Raw genomic sequence first — 16,603 nt, 5'->3', positions numbered from 1 at the left:
TTACATGAATAAAAAAATAGAACAAATTTGTTTACACAAACACAAGCTACTTTATTAAATCTTATTTGACTAATACATATATCACGGTTGTTCGATCAACCTGGTGGCAAATCCTCAAAACACTACTTACACTACTGGAGTACTGGAGAACCTGTTGTCCAAGCATAATAAGACGAATTGTTTAAATTTTTAATTTCTATCTAACAGAAAGCAAATTTCACCAATTTTCATTAACAATCCATACTGAATAAATTTCATTCTGTTAGCGTATTAGTGACAAGGAGTGCAATTATGCAATTACTGTCGTTTTGTATAATTAGCAGATAACAAAAGACTTGAGTTTAATTTATAAACTTAAATCTATTAGAGACAAGGCATGTAATTACTGTATAACTAGCAGACAACAAAAGACTGTTGAGTTTAATTTATAAACTTAAATCTATTAGTGACAAAGAATTTAATTACTGTATAACTAGCAGACAACAAAAGACTGTTGAGTTTAATTTATAAACTTAAATCTATTAGTGACAAGGAATGTAGTTTCTGTATAACTAGCAGACAATAAAAGACTGTTGAGTTTAATTTATGAACTTAAATCTATTAGTGACAAGGAATGTAATTACTGTATAACTAGCAGACAACAAGACTATTGAGTTTAATTTATTAGAGAATGTGTTTTTAAAAAATAAAATAAATAAAAATATAAAAGCTCATCTTAATTACAGTTAAACTTCGATAACTCAACCATCGATCTGACGAACATTTCGATTTCGAAATCGGCTAATACACATCAATATACGGTATGTTTCATACATGTAAATATGCTGATTTACAATAGGTATAACAGTCCTATATTAAAAAGCTCAACAAGTATACTTAATTTAAAAATGTTTTTTTTTATTATGTACACAATTTGTATTATGAGTACCTGTAATACCTGTGGATATTTGTATATATATGTATATAATAATTGTTATATTAATACATCGGTATTATTGATATGTCATATAATTAATTACTTTATTTTGACAAACCGGTAATAAGAGTGCTACATATTATTAGAAGACATGAACAAACAAACAATTAAAGGAACATGTGTTGCAATAATGACAAATTATAATGTTTTTGCACAACTAATTAATAATAATAATAATAATAATAATTAACTATCATACAGTTTTCACATTAGCATGTTATGTTTATTAAATATATAGATAAAATGTTTTTAGTAATTTATTATTACTGTAATACATTCAGGTGAAATATTTCATTATTATTTTTTATGTCAAAGACATATTTAGTTATATAATTACAGTGCAATGTTCAAATTACATCAACTGAAATGTTTCTAAAAACATTTTAACAATTATGGATTTAAGTTTCATTTTCTGGGAATATTTTCAAATGAAACTAGTTTTGGAAATGAATGACAAAACAAAATGTAAATAATAATGACACAATTTTTATAACATGGTCTCAAACAATAACATATATACCATAGAGGTCAGACAGAAGTAAAGATACATTCACAATGTCCTTGCTGTTTTGAGTTGAACAACTGGAATTTTAGGTTTTTTGTTTTAAGAATTAATGCTTTGCTTGCAGCTGAGAACCTTTCTAACTTTTGACACTAGGAAAATAATTCTTAAATGTTTTAGGTGGGTTTCAATGATTAAACTTATTAGTATAATAGTGGGGTGAGACAGTAAAGATTTAGACTAAAATAAAGAGTTTCCATTGGGCAGAAGATTATACCAGCAGTGGCTCGGTAGGATGTAAGATTGAGAAGCATTTGCTGCCGGCAGCAAACAAGCTAGGAGTTAAAATGTTCTAAAGGAGAAGCTGTTGAGTGGCTTCTACTTTTCACTCTTGCCTTCCTTCTGTTCATCTCCATCAGGAAGCGGTTTAGCCATGTTCATGTACTCCACATGAGCCTTCTTGTTCAAGTCCATGGACATGTATCCCACAGATTCCTCGGTCTTGCGCACATATTTGCTTGGGGTAGTACTGGAGAAGCCATCATCATCTCGGCTAAACTTCGCTCCCTGCAAACAGAAAATAAGATATATTATACTTTATCATTTCGTCTTACATACCCATTGGTCAGATCATATATCATCTATAATAATTATCACATAGCAGTAACAATATCAGATAAAGAAATCAATTTAAAGAAATTCAATTGGCTTCTCCTAGATGACGACTCCGTGGCCACAGCCATACTATTCAATGAAATGAGCATGGTTGAAAATAGACATAAATAGATTTGATTTCTGTATTTTATACTGGTTTTATAGGGTTTTTTAAATACTGTTTTTATTTAATGAAGACCTATTTCAAAAAAGCACTCTAATAACCTGGTAAACAAAGATCGATCCCCGTCATTGGTATATGCTAACTATCTGTGGGATGGTGGACATAAAAAGATTCATTGCTTCTAGTGGAAAATGAAGCAGATTTCCTCTATAAGACTATGCCAGAATTACTAAATGTCGTAAAACAAAACAAACTAACTTTTGGAAACATTAAATTACAACCATATATATGTGGAATCAGAATGTTTAAATTGAAATTTAAGCATTAAACTATATTACCTGGACATTCTGACATACTTCATCCTCTTTTCCATCAAATGCCAGATTGGCATAAATATTTTCTTTTCCTAGATCCACATTTTCACCTAAACAAATACATGTAGTTATTCATTCAATTCATAATTCTCTGAGGATCATGTTTTTCGGATTGAATCAGAATATCATCAGCATGATGGTGTGCAGCTCGCTAAAGTACCACCAGTGATCATTCCAGTCTATGACAGTACAGAATCAAGTGACAATAATCAATTTGAGAAACATTTTGAGATGGTCCCTCACTTATTGCAACAGCAATGAAATTGACACATATAAAACAAAATTTGTATAGTCTGTTCCAATAAAGTGCACAAATCACCTCTTTACTGACATCTTTCTTATAATTACAAGTGTAAACACCACCTTCTACATCAATGACAGCCTAAACAAGTTACGTAGAATATCATTTTACCACACTATTGTTATTGTAAGGATATTCAAAGTGACGTCATTGTAATACTGACGTCATTCCAATTTAACAAGCTACCTGAGTATTGTCCAGGTATCCCCCCCATTAGTCATACCCTTATTTGTCATACAGTTTATAACTACACAGGTCGAGATTTGGTGCACACGTAATCATCTGCCCGTTACCCAGATAAAAATGGTATGATCCCACATTGTTGTATATTGTATGACTAATGAAAGAAAGGCTTATAATTATTTATTCATTTTATTGATAAAAAAATGAAAATGTCAATATTGTATCCAGAGAACAAAGCACAATTGCATCCAGCACACATGCAAATGAAAATGTCAAGTTGATAATTGCACTACGCTGATAAAAAAAATTAAAATGTCAATATTGTATCCAGAGAACAAATCACGTTTATGCAGTTTACACTTATTGTCTCTTGATCACTTGAACAAGTTTCAGTAGAAAGCCGACAGCATCTAAGAACTGAAGTGGCGTCTTGACTCTCTGCTGCAATTGATCCTTGAGTCTAACTAGTCTGTTTTCCATCTCTCTGTACACACGCTTGCGGGATGGAGGAGCGGCGCCGAAGTCAATCTGGGAAATCTTGGCTCTGTCTGCAAACTCGATCTTCTTAATAATGTCCACAAAACGATAGATGTTCGGGTGGTAGTGGGGCATTGCTTTGTTGAGACAGTTGTGGAATCCTTCCAGATTGTTGTTGGTCTCATGGTGGACCCAGAGCGGCAGGGGGAAGCGAGCATCACAATCAATCCAGTTGACAATCATGTAGTCATTGAACTCTTGGGCACGACGAACATTTGGTGTCGAGTCCATGGCTTCAATCCACGCGTCCTGAACTTCGTTTCGTGGTAGTAGAGCTGATCCGGCAGCCCTGCGGATCCACTGTTGGACGGGAGGATGTTCCTTGTACTGCACTGTAAGTCCGAGGTTCTGCACCTTCCTCCACAATGCCTGACAGTAATGGAAGTAACAACCCTTGACCTCGGCGTTAGGAAACTCCCTCTCACCAGCACGAATGGCAGCCAACTCAAGTCTGTCTGGACTATAGCAGGGTCAAGAGTTAGGTTAAGTCGTGTCTGCACTTTGGTCTTGAGTTAACTGAACAGTCTGCAGTAGGTGTCTGTCTGTCGGGCAGCAAGACATATACAAGTGCGTATGTGGTTGACCCGCTCCTGGCATGAAGAATGTAGACTTGATCCCAGAGCTCAGGACATGTAGATCTTGTCGGCCGACTGCAAAGCACGAAGCTTTTGATCAGTGGAGAAGATCAGTATCTTATCTGCATCACCATCAGCGGTCAAGAGGAAAGGGTGGCCATCAGCAGTCTCTTTCCATACTCCATTAAGGTCCACATCGGATCTTTTCAGGGGAAGTGCAGGGATCTGCTTCTGTCGATGTCTGTACAGTGCGCTGCTCATGCTGGGGAATGCTGGCAATACTCGGACTTGACCTGGGTTGTGTTTGACTATCTCTTCATTGTAAACAGCACTCCACGGTGTTGGTTCTTCTCTGGCCCGCTTTCGCATAGTGCTGAGGAACTTCAGACGCTCTGAATCTTGTGGTGGGTGGGTGTGGTCAGTGGTGTTCCTGACGTGATCTCCAACGGTAGTACATCTTCCATTACAAGTCTTGATGACACATTTCCAATGAGTACAAGTCTGTCGAACAGAATTCTTGTTGTAGAGGTGACCATCTAAGAAGACTTGGGGCGTACCCCTCTGCGAAAATAAATACTCCACTCTGCGAAGTCTGGTGCAAATATGCCATGATTTGGTATTCCACAGTTATATATACCCATATGTCTCAAAAGCTACTAATTGAATAAACTCATTTTAATTGGAGAACGGTACTTCACAATTAGAATTCTGTCAAAACCTTTATACTTAAAAGATAGATGTGATTTCAGCAGCTTGGAGATTATTTTATATCTCATTGCTACATCAAACATGTCTCCTTCATGTTTCCTTCTCCTAAGAGCAACTCCTTATAACTGGAGAAACCATGAAAACAATGACTTCTGTGTGTTCATTATTATAAAAATATTTCTACTTCAAAGCTGCTGCCCACAGGAGTTATGATTACAACATGTGACTAGTTTAGCACGTGCTATTGGGTGTCAAACTATGGTAATGCAAATAAATAAAGTGATGATCAATATCAATATAAAAATTCAAGGTTTACCAGTTGGTCATTCAAAACGGCCGAGATAATCCTCTGAGACCAAAGAGAATGTTCTCATTACAGCCCAGGGGATGATTACACAGGTGACTAGCTCAGTTTACAGCCTTACTGGCTTGACTGACCTTTCCTCCCCACACAGGTGTGTCAGTTTACTATTGACCATATGACTAATGGGGGTATGACTAATGGGAGGTAACCATTGTCCCATATATGTGCGGCAGTTGTGCGCTTAAACAACATCCGGATATGCCTTTAAGCTCTGTCAAACTAAATTTAAATTTGTCAAACCAGTTATGGGAATGGCGACGAAGGAAGGAAACTATATTGTTTTGGGGAGACACATTTCTAAAGATAAAGCAGGAAGGATGAATTGTTCTGGGGAGTGGCAGTCCTCAAGGAAAGATAATCATCTTCGTAAGTGGCAATCCTCATAAAAGCAAAGTAATTAATGGGAGCGATGGTGGGCAGACTAAAATGCGACATTAAATTAATACAAGTGGACTGTGTACACATCAATTGACCTGTTTAGTCTGCAGTGTTTTTAATGAGATCAACTCAGAGCTTATTTTTGCGGGAATCATTTACGTAAAGTGTGTATTTATGTACATCTGGCAAAACATTAGAATACATGTACAATTACAATTGCATGCCATCAAAGTTGCAGGGAACTTGAACAGTAAAGACAAAGAAAAGATTGACCGCAATATTAGATTGCTAAAACCCATTCATACGCGATGGATCGTGTTGGCTTTTGACAGGGTGGCCAAAGGACCTGCAATCCTCACACGTGGTTGGCATGTTGCTGGACTACTGGACAATCTGTCTCATTTACGATGAATTGTGCTCCAGTTGTATTATAAATGCATTAGAATTTTAATCTTTGTTTGTTTTAATAGCGTTTGACACATAACTTGTGGACTATTTGACAGTCTGTCTCGCCTACAATAAATTGTTTTCCAGTTATGTTTTATAAATCTATTAGAATTTTAACATTTTTGTTTTGTTTTTATAACATATCGGACTCATAAACAAAACATAGAAATAAATGCGCAATATTATTAATGCAAATAAAACAAACTCGAATTAATTTCAGGATCTACAGTATTGATACTAGAATGAGCACCTTGAATTTTCTTCATTTCTTTTTGGCCTTTTTTGTTGTCCTTCTTGTCATCATTTTGTGTGCTGGTGCTTTGCTGGGCTCCATCACGAACGAGACTCGTCTGTGAAACTGATAAAACAATATCAGTGTACAAATCATTACATGTGCTAGCTGATCAACTATGATGAATATTACATGAAAGTGGTATAAAATGTTTTACTTCTTCCTAAGGTCGACGACAGTAACTTTTCGCACCCTTGGTTTGGCTTTGTACACAATTAATATAGCATATGTCACCGGAATTTCACTTGAAATCCATATTTTGTAAAGGTACAATTTTTTAATCACAAGATTTTCTTCAAACACATTTAGAAGTAATGTGCCCCCCCCCCCCCCCCCACCCCCCACCACCACCCGAAAAAAATAAAAATAAAAATTCAATAGCAATTTTGCATTGGAATTTTTCCAGCATTCTTAAAACAGAAACGTCATGTGCCCAGTTTATGGTTATGTAAGGAGATGCAAAGTGACGTCATTGCAATGCAGACATCATTCAAACTCGAAATTATATGTAGCTATATTATTACAATGCTTCTCTACATTAAAATAAAAACTGGTTTACTAATCATGACCCCTGTCGAAATTATATCACAAGCAGACAATGCTGTTTACAGGTTGGTATGTTTTTATTTTTTATAATTCTGGAAAAAATAATAATTGTGAAATATATCATATAAAAAAAAATACAGTTGGATATGTTTTATGTTTTATTTATTGAGTACAAAGCCTAGGGTGCAAAAAGTGACTGTCGTCGATCTTAATGGAAAGAGCAATACATGTACATCATACGTGCATGGTAAAGTAACTAATAGTAAAAATTATAACATTTTATCTTTGATAGCTTAAATGCACCAATACACCAGACAACATATATATCAGCATGGGTTTATGTCACATGACCTATATTTTTATAAATATAAAGATTTATCTAGTCATCATATGGTGCCAATGAATACAGTGATTGCGGGATAAATACACACACACACATACACACACACACACCGTCAAACTTTAATGACACAACTTCGATCTCTCTCAAACTTCTATTTCTCAAACTGAAGAGATGTTCTCGGGCAAATTGCTACAGAAACTAGTAATAACAGACTTCCAAACCTCAGACTTTAAAAACCTCGATATCTCAAACTAATTTGTTTTCGATTTAGAGATATAAAATATATAGTGCATCCAAACCTCAATGATTCAGGAGTTAGGTACCGTTGATTGGTCGATTGATTGATTGATTATTATCGCGAAGTAGTTTTTCTTGGATTAATGGTAGGAAAAATGGGGTGCATAATTAAGTTCACTGTATGTGTGTTTGTGTATGTATAATATATATATATATATATATATATATATATATATATATATATACATACACACACACACACACACACACACACACACACACACACATATATATATATATACACACACACACACACACACACACACACACACACACACACACACACACACACACACACACACACACACATACATACATACAGGGCTGGCCATATCTTAAAATTTTCAATTGCTCGCAGGGCAAGCAACTCTCAAATTTCACTTGCCCACAAAAAAATCAACTCGACCCAAAACATAAGCAGTTTAAATCAAAATTAAAAAAATTCCACATCATACAAAGCACTTGTAAACCCTGTATTACTACATATGTTTATTTCCTTGAATTTGTGAATGTAAAAATAACAACCAAAAAATGCTATCAGCATGAAGCAAAATTGGAAATGACTTTATGATTTTTGTAAAACTATAGAATGATCATTGAAAATATGCTACTTTGGGTTAATGATTTCACAGTGAATAACATCATTTGTTTTTTTTTTGGCTGGGGGGTGGGGTGGGGTGGGGGATTCTGAGGTGGGGTTTTTTTGTTTTCGTTTTTGAGAGGGGAGGGTTTATGACGGTCGAGTTTAAATATTTAAAAAAAGTATACCCTCTATTTTTTCAGGATGAATGTTACTTGTAGATGCAGGACATTGCATTTCTGGGCATTTCTGAACATTTAATTTTCATAATTTTTAGGGGCTGTATACTCTCGGTTTTCCTTAGAAATTCCAGTGTTTGGCGCTCTCGATGTGAGTCCGAAACACAGACTCAGTTGGAGACTGATTTTATCCCGTTACAAATTTTCCTGCATGCGCGCCTACTCACTGTTCTTTAACATTTAGTCAATTAAATGTTAATTGCATGTATATTTAATACATCAATTTAATTTATAAACAAATGCGAACACTTGCAGATGGAAAACATAATTTCGTGTGCCAAATGAATGTAATTGCCTTTAATCCTAGTATTCTAAGAAGCTTGTTGGTAGATAAAACTTCCAGGTTTCTTTCACAATTAGTCTACAATATATATATATATATATGTGTGTGTGTGTGTGTGTGTGTGTGTGTGTGTGTGTGTGTGTGTGTGTGTGTGTGTGTGTGTATGTATGTATGTATGTATGTATGTATATATATATTATTTGAATATATATTAGTTACTTTTTTAAATACCACACCAATGTCTGTCATAGCTTAAATGTCTATTCACCAATGCATATTTATAAAAACACCAACAGACATGTACCTGTCCCTTTTTGTCTTCACAAAGAGGGCACAGTTACATACCTGTCCCTTTGTGTCAGACAGAGGGCACAGCTACATCCCTGTCTCTTTATGTCTTCACAAAGAGGGCACAGCTACATACCTGTCTCTTTATGTCTTCACAAAGAGGGCACAGCTACATACCTGCCCCTTTATGTCTTCACAAAGAGGGCACAGTAACATCCCTGTCCCTATATGTCTTCACAAAGAGGGCACAGCTACATACCTGCCCCTTTATGTCTTCACAAAGAGGGCACAATTACACCCCTGTCCCTTTTTGTCTTCACAAAGAGGGCACAGTTACATACCTGTCCCTTTGTGTCAGACAGAGGGCACAGCTACATCCCTGTCTCTTTATGTCTTCACAAAGAAGGCACAGCTACATCCCTGTCCCTTTATATCTTCACAAAGAGGGCACAGCTACATCCCTGTCCCTTTATGTCTTCAAAAGAGGGCACAGCTACATCCCTGTCCCTTTATGTCTTCAAAAGAGGGCACAGTTACATACCTGCCACTGTATGTCTTCACAAAGAAGGGCACAGCTACATACCTGTCCCTTTGTGTCAGACAAAGAGCACAGCTACACACCTGTCCCTTTATGTCTTCACAAAGAGGGCACAGCTACATACCTTTCCCTTTATGTCTTCACAAAGAGGGCACAGTTACATACCTGTCCTTTAATGTCTTCACAAAGAGGGCACAGTTACATACCTTTCCCTTTATGTCTTCACAAAGAGGGCACAGTTACATACCTGTCCCATTATGTCTTCACAAAGAGGGCACAGCTACATACCTGTCCCTTTATGTCTTCACAAAGAGGGCACAGCTACATACCTGTCCCATTATGTCTTCACAAAGAGGGCACAGCTACATACCTGTCCCTTTATGTCTTCACAAAGAGGCCACAGTTACATACCTGTCCCTTTATGTCTTCACAAAGAGGGCACAGCTACATACCTGTCCCTTTATGTCTTCACAAAGAGGCCACAGTTACATACCTGTCCCTTTATGTCTTCACAAAGAGGGCACAGCTACATACCTGTCCCTTTATGTCTTCACAAAGAGGGCACAGCTACATACCTGTCCCTTTATGTCTTCACAAAGAGGGCACAATTACATACCTGTCCCTTTATGTCTTCACAAAGAGGGCACAGCTACATACCTGTCCCTTTATGTCTTCACAAAGAGGGCACAGCTACATACCTGTCCCATTATGTCTTCACAAAGAGGGCACAGCTACATACCTGTCCCTTTATGTCTTCACAAAGAGGGCACAGCTACATACCTGTCCCTTTATGTCCTCACAAAGAGGCCACAGCTACATACCTGTCCCTGTATGTCTTCACAAAGAGGGCACAGTTACATACCTGTCCCTTTATGTCTTCACAAAGAGGGCACAGCTACATACCTGTCCCTGTATGTCTTCACAAAGAGGGCACAGTTACATACCTGTCCCTTTATGTCTTCACAAAGAGGGCACACTTACATACCTGTCCCTTTATGTCTTCACAAAGAGGGCACAGTTACATACCTGTCCCTTTATGTCTTCACAAAGAGGGCACAGTTGTTATATACTTGTCCCTTTATGTTTTCACAAAGAGGGCACAGCTAGATACCTTTCCCTTTATGTCTTCACAAAGAGGGCACAGTTGTTATATACTTGTCCCTTTATGTTTTCACAAAGAGGGCACAGCTAGATACCTTTCCCTTTATGTCTTCACAAAGAGGGCACAATTACATACCTCGCAAGTCCATTTTCTTCACACCACCTGATGAGAAATACAAGTCGTTATCCTCCAACACTAAAATAAAACCACAAGATAAATGTTTATATTAAAACGAACATGGAACTGTTCAAATTTATGGTGCATAGTAATAGTTTTAAAGGTAATACACATACATGTAGCTGATCAATACGTTAACAGATTTATTTTAAAGAAGAAAAAAAAAAGAAACCTCAAAGTCTGTTGTCAAACTTTTAAAAAAGAAACCAGACAAAAATAAATCATCAGGTGTTGACTTTAAATGAGGCAAAGTATGCACTTATCACCTTAACACTCTAACAAAAATATTACATATCACTTGAACCCACAAATCTTTGCATACTTAATTCAAGAAAATCAAATTATAAGAAGCTGCCTCTTTGCCAAGATATATATATATATATATATATATATATATATATATATATATATATATATATATATATATATATATTATGTTTCCATTAAAATATGGAAATGTAATTCAAATTCAAACTGTCATGTCACACATTAAAGATATAAAATAAAAGTAAATGAAATTACTTCGATATAATTGTTTTGCAGGCATGTAATCCAAAACATAATCTTTACATTTCACAAGAAAAATTAATAAATATTTTTCATGATTATGCAACTTCGAATCAGCCCGTTAATTTTAATGTACATAATCTACTCTTTATGTAAACAATGTAGTTTGGCTGAACAAAATACATTGTATGTCTTCAGACAAATGTTGTGATATAATTATCTGATTTGGATAGTTGTAGAAAACATCTGGCCACTGTGCTAAGAAAATCTGAGACCACTAATCTGGCACTATTGCACACAGTAAATAGTATATCATGGATTACTTTTTTATATTTTATTTTACATATTTTTCACACAAAAATACATACTTTGCAGTTTGGTTTACTTGTATTATCACCATATTTTTGTGCATCATCACCACCAGACATATAATGCAACTGAAAGTGTTGTTCCTACAGTGCAACCTGATTTAATGTACACCTCAGGAAGCATCAGTGTTATGCAAAGTTGTATACAAATACTACTTTTGAAGATACATACTATGAGTTGGTTGTGTATGCTTAGTTGTGTATGTAGTGTGTGCATGCAAAGTCAGAGTCTGTCATTCCGATAAATAATTACCTTAAAACTAATTTATTGCAGTGAAAGACTTTAATGGGCATATCATAAGAACTTCACTAGAAAAAAGCATATTATATGTGGCATCTGAAATGAACACCACTACATCCACAAATAGTAGTAAATTAATGTGGTACACTTCATGGTGGGGAAAACACCCAAGGTATGGAATATGCTTAGATGTCAAGTCACTGAATGCAATATTTTCAAACCCATCAGCCTAGTTGGTTTTCATATATGTATTATTAAATCCACTGACAGCTACCACTATATCTGTTGATATTTCATTAACAATCTCCAGTGATTAGTGTTTACAGATATGTATCAAATATAGAGTGATCATTAGATTTTAACATTTTAATTTTTGATTTGTCATAAGAAAAGCACATTCAAAGCATCAAAAGTGTGCGAAAGTAATTTTTCTTTAATTATGTTCTGTTTTAACTGAATATAATATTTATATTGTATGTATTACTACAATCTGTAATGTAACAAATCATTTACATAGTAATATTGGAAAATATAGCTTTACAAGTGTGGTCGTATTGGAAGATAATACTAACACACTTCTAGGTACATGTAGATTAGCAAATGTGTCAAAATTGCTCTTGTACTTGGTATACACTTCAAATACCCTTTACTCTAAAAAACTCATTGAATATATGGACAAAATTCAATGAACAGACCTAAAGCTATCATTACCAAGCTTATATTTGTGTACAAATAAAGAAAAGAATGCAAAATGGCTACACAAAACCCACTTCTGTATATTTTAATGTTTTTGCCAAACTCACAAAAACAATTGTAAAAAATTCCACATTTGCCTAAAACATAATTCACTAACCTAAAAAGTAAATTAAAATTACAGCAGAAATCTGGTTCATTCCAGAGTCAATTGCATTCAAATACACATTGTTAATGGAGATCTAAGAAATTAACCTAATATCAGCTAACATTATTTTTAAAATAAAATAAATTATTACTAATAGCTTATTTCATCTTACCTAGACTTATTATCCTAAATAAGATTAGTGTTATATGACATGCCCATCACCTTGGATAAATAAGCCTTAAAATATTTTAAGTTAAAAAATATGGGCCAAAATCTTCAATTTGTCAACAGACTTTTTTTCAAACTCTATTCTCAGCAGTGCACAGTAAATGAATGCCAAGGTCAAGGTCATTATGAACTCCCATGCTTGAGTGTAACCTAATTAAGCAATTATTACTGTCAAATAACAGTAAATGGCACACAATATAAAATACTGATAATATAGTGAATATATTGCTATAGGTTCTAATAGACCAAATCATTTCCTATTGCCGATAATGTTAATGTTTTCTAATAAAACTGATATAAGCAGCATATCAACACACCCAGGAAGTACAGCAATAAAAAGTGTGGCACCTCACATCTAATCTACCTGCAAGAAAATGGTAGTTCTGTTTGTGTCACATACCATTTAAGAGATTTAATTAATGTTTTTAATAGCAACCATAACTTTTGCTGAAAATTGCAGTTCCATTTTTGGGGATACCCCGCATTAGTTTCAACCTCTGGTATATACTGCATAAAAGTGTATTTATTTATTGTCAGTGGATAATAGTATTTGCACAAATAGTCAATGTCACATTACTACTAATCACACCAACAGCTGCTTTTACCCTGTAAATATTTGATAGTGCACATCGAACTTTGACACGGAACTCTCTTCTTTGGTACTATGCAACCTGCAGGTGATTCTTAGAGGCTTGACTTGAACAACTTTAATGTTGAAAAATGTGAAGCTGGTCAGAGCTGTAAATGTGATACTAAATGATTTCCCGTAAAATCTCCTTTATTATTATTAATTTTTAATACCCCTGCTCCCTTTCCTATCTCCTTTGAATTCCATCTTTTGCTGACCACCTATTATTTCCCCTCAACTTTAGATTGTGGCTTTATCCGACAACTTCTGAGAGTTTTCAGTGGTTATTTGTGGCATTGTAAAGAGGCTACAGATTACAGGCAATTGTTTCTTAATGTTTTATTAGCTTTATTAGTGGCAGAGGACAGGTAGATGCTGGGAAGTACACAGATACTACACTCATGGAGAAAGTTGAGACAGGTATGTGATGGTGTGGACATTTCAGAAGACATTAGAGGAAACTGGTAGATTACAGGCAATTGTTTCTTAATGTTTTATTAGCTTTATTAGAGGACAGGTAGATGCAGGGAAGTACACAGATACTACACTCATGGAGGAAGTTGAGACAGGTATGTGATGGTGTGGACATACATGTAGATGCAGGGAAGTACACAGATACTACACTCATGGAGGAAGTTGAGACATGTATGTGATGGTGTGGACATACATGTAGATGCAGGGAAGTACACAGATACTACACTCATGGAGAAAGTTGAGACAGGTATGTGATGGTGTGGACATACATGTAGATGCAGGGAAGTACACAGATACTGCATTCATGGAGAAAGTTGAGACAGGTATGTGATGGTGTGGACATGCATGTAAATGCAGGGAAGTACACAGATACTGCATTCATGGAGAAAGTTGAGACAGGTATGTGATGGTGTGGACATACATGTAGATGCAGGGAACTACACAGATACTGCATTCATGGAGAAAGTTGAGACAGGTATGTGATGGTGTGGACATACATGTAGATGCAGGGAAGTACACAGATACTGCATTCATGGAGAAAGTTGAGACAGGTATGTGATGGTGTGTAGAACAGTGTTGAAACAGACTGAAATTGTAGTAAAAATAGGACAATTTACTTTTTGGTATTAAGATATTAAGAATGATGGGAAGAAGGTAAAAGATGACAAAGATGAATAGTTTGGGCCTTGACAAGACAGAACTAGCGGTACTAGCTGTCATCAGCTCGACAATCCACTGGACCATGGAATAGTTGACTTCTTCAAATTAATTAATATACTTTTGTATTTATATTAAATATTCTAAAATATATTTACAGTTATTTTTATATTATTTATTATTTTTATATTATAAATAAATTTTAAAATACGAATTATATATTTTTGTGTTAGATTTAATAGAAAACCTTTCAATATTGAGGAAGAATTTAATAATAATGTATATTGCAACAAAACATTTGCTGTATGCTTGTTGGATGAATGCTCTTTTTTTTGTAATGTGCATATATTTTTTGACTTTTTAAAAGATCTTTTTTCTGAACATGTACTAAGTCATGTCGATAATATGTAATGCACATAAAGGTAGTTATAGGCAGATGTGTATATGAAATAACGACTATAAATCTCGAAGAGTTGAATTTCATAATTACATACTCACATGTTTCAAGACATAAATAGCATCATATTATTATACCCATCCAGCTAGGACCCAAACTTAATTACCGTAGCTGCGATATGAACTGTCATGGTTTAGATAATGCTGCTGAATAAAATTTCTCAAGTTCAAGCCCTGCCCATCACATATAAATGCATTGTTTGTAATGTGGCTTATTTTGTAAAGGTTACATATAATTGAAGAATACAAACTTACCAGGCAGAGCTGGAAGATTTTGAGAATCTCTGTTCGTACGACTGTAAAATAAATCACAGTAAATTGATAATTGTAGTACTATTACATTAATGTAATAACCATAACCCAGGCTAAACAGCTTGAAATTATACCCTAGTGATATTCATCAATAAAGATATATTGTATCCCAGTCTTAACAAACTTGAAACAGCTAACAATACCAAGCAATATATGTACAGTAACATTTATTATTAAGAATTAAATTAAGACAAAAAATTGATGTAGTGTTCCACTGTGGCATTCACCTGTATCAACACATGACAACTGGAAACCGTAATCTTTCAAAGTTAATGTAACATATAGCAGGTGCAACTAAATTATGTCCACCATGTTGTATAAGGACTTATAGAAATCATCTATAGGCACCTAAATTAAGTTATGTCAATACCCCTCACCCCCACCCCCCGAAAAACCTACAATAAATAAATACATGTAATAACCAAAATTCATAATTTTCTCATTTAAAGTGTCACTGGTCAGGCAGCTGAAAACTATGTAACCAATTTTTCATTCCCGCATTAAAGTTTGGACATGTTATATATGATTATAATGGTTTACACAAAATGAAATGGATTACCTGAAGGAAACAAATTGTACGTGTTGCCTGTAAATGGAAATTAAAAATTCTCTGAGGCCTGCCAGTGTTCACTATACACAAGATATTACAAGTACTTAAGTCTAGATTATGCCAGTGTTCTATATACACAACATGATACAAGTACTTAAGTCTAGATTATGCCAGTGTTCACTATACACAACATGTTACAAGTACTTAAGTCTAGATTATGCCAGTGTTCACTATACACAACATGTTACATGTATTTAATTCTAGATTATACCAGTGTTCACTATACACAACATGTTACAAGTACTTAATTCTAGAGTATGCCAGTGTTCACTATACATAACATGTTACAAGTACTTAAGTCTAGATTATGCCAGTGTTCACTATACACAACATGTTACAAGTACTTAAGTCTAGATTATGCCAGTGTTCACTATACACAACATATTACAAGTACGTAAGTCTAGATTATGATAATAACGACTACCTGCCAGTGTTCACTATACACAACATATTACAAGTACTTAAGTCTAGAT

General features: G+C 35.0%; 1 long non-coding RNA gene across 1 annotated transcript; it reads right to left on the bottom strand.

Moving 5' to 3' along the window:
- Positions 1-2,670: 2,670 nt before the first annotated feature.
- LOC121386396 lies at positions 2,671-16,109 on the bottom strand. The gene is made up of 5 exons (XR_005959646.1): positions 16,080-16,109; positions 15,464-15,504; positions 10,767-10,826; positions 6,374-6,481; positions 2,671-2,680 (listed from the first exon to the last, which is right to left on the bottom strand). It is a non-coding gene; the product is annotated as an uncharacterized LOC121386396 (long non-coding RNA).
- Positions 16,110-16,603: the final 494 nt, after the last annotated feature.

This window comes from Gigantopelta aegis, chromosome 12 (assembly GCF_016097555.1).
Source record: "Gigantopelta aegis isolate Gae_Host chromosome 12, Gae_host_genome, whole genome shotgun sequence".
NCBI lineage: Eukaryota > Metazoa > Mollusca > Gastropoda > Neomphalida > Peltospiridae > Gigantopelta > Gigantopelta aegis.
Note: the sequence above shows the minus strand (reverse complement) of the source record. Positions and strands in the feature narration are given on the sequence as shown.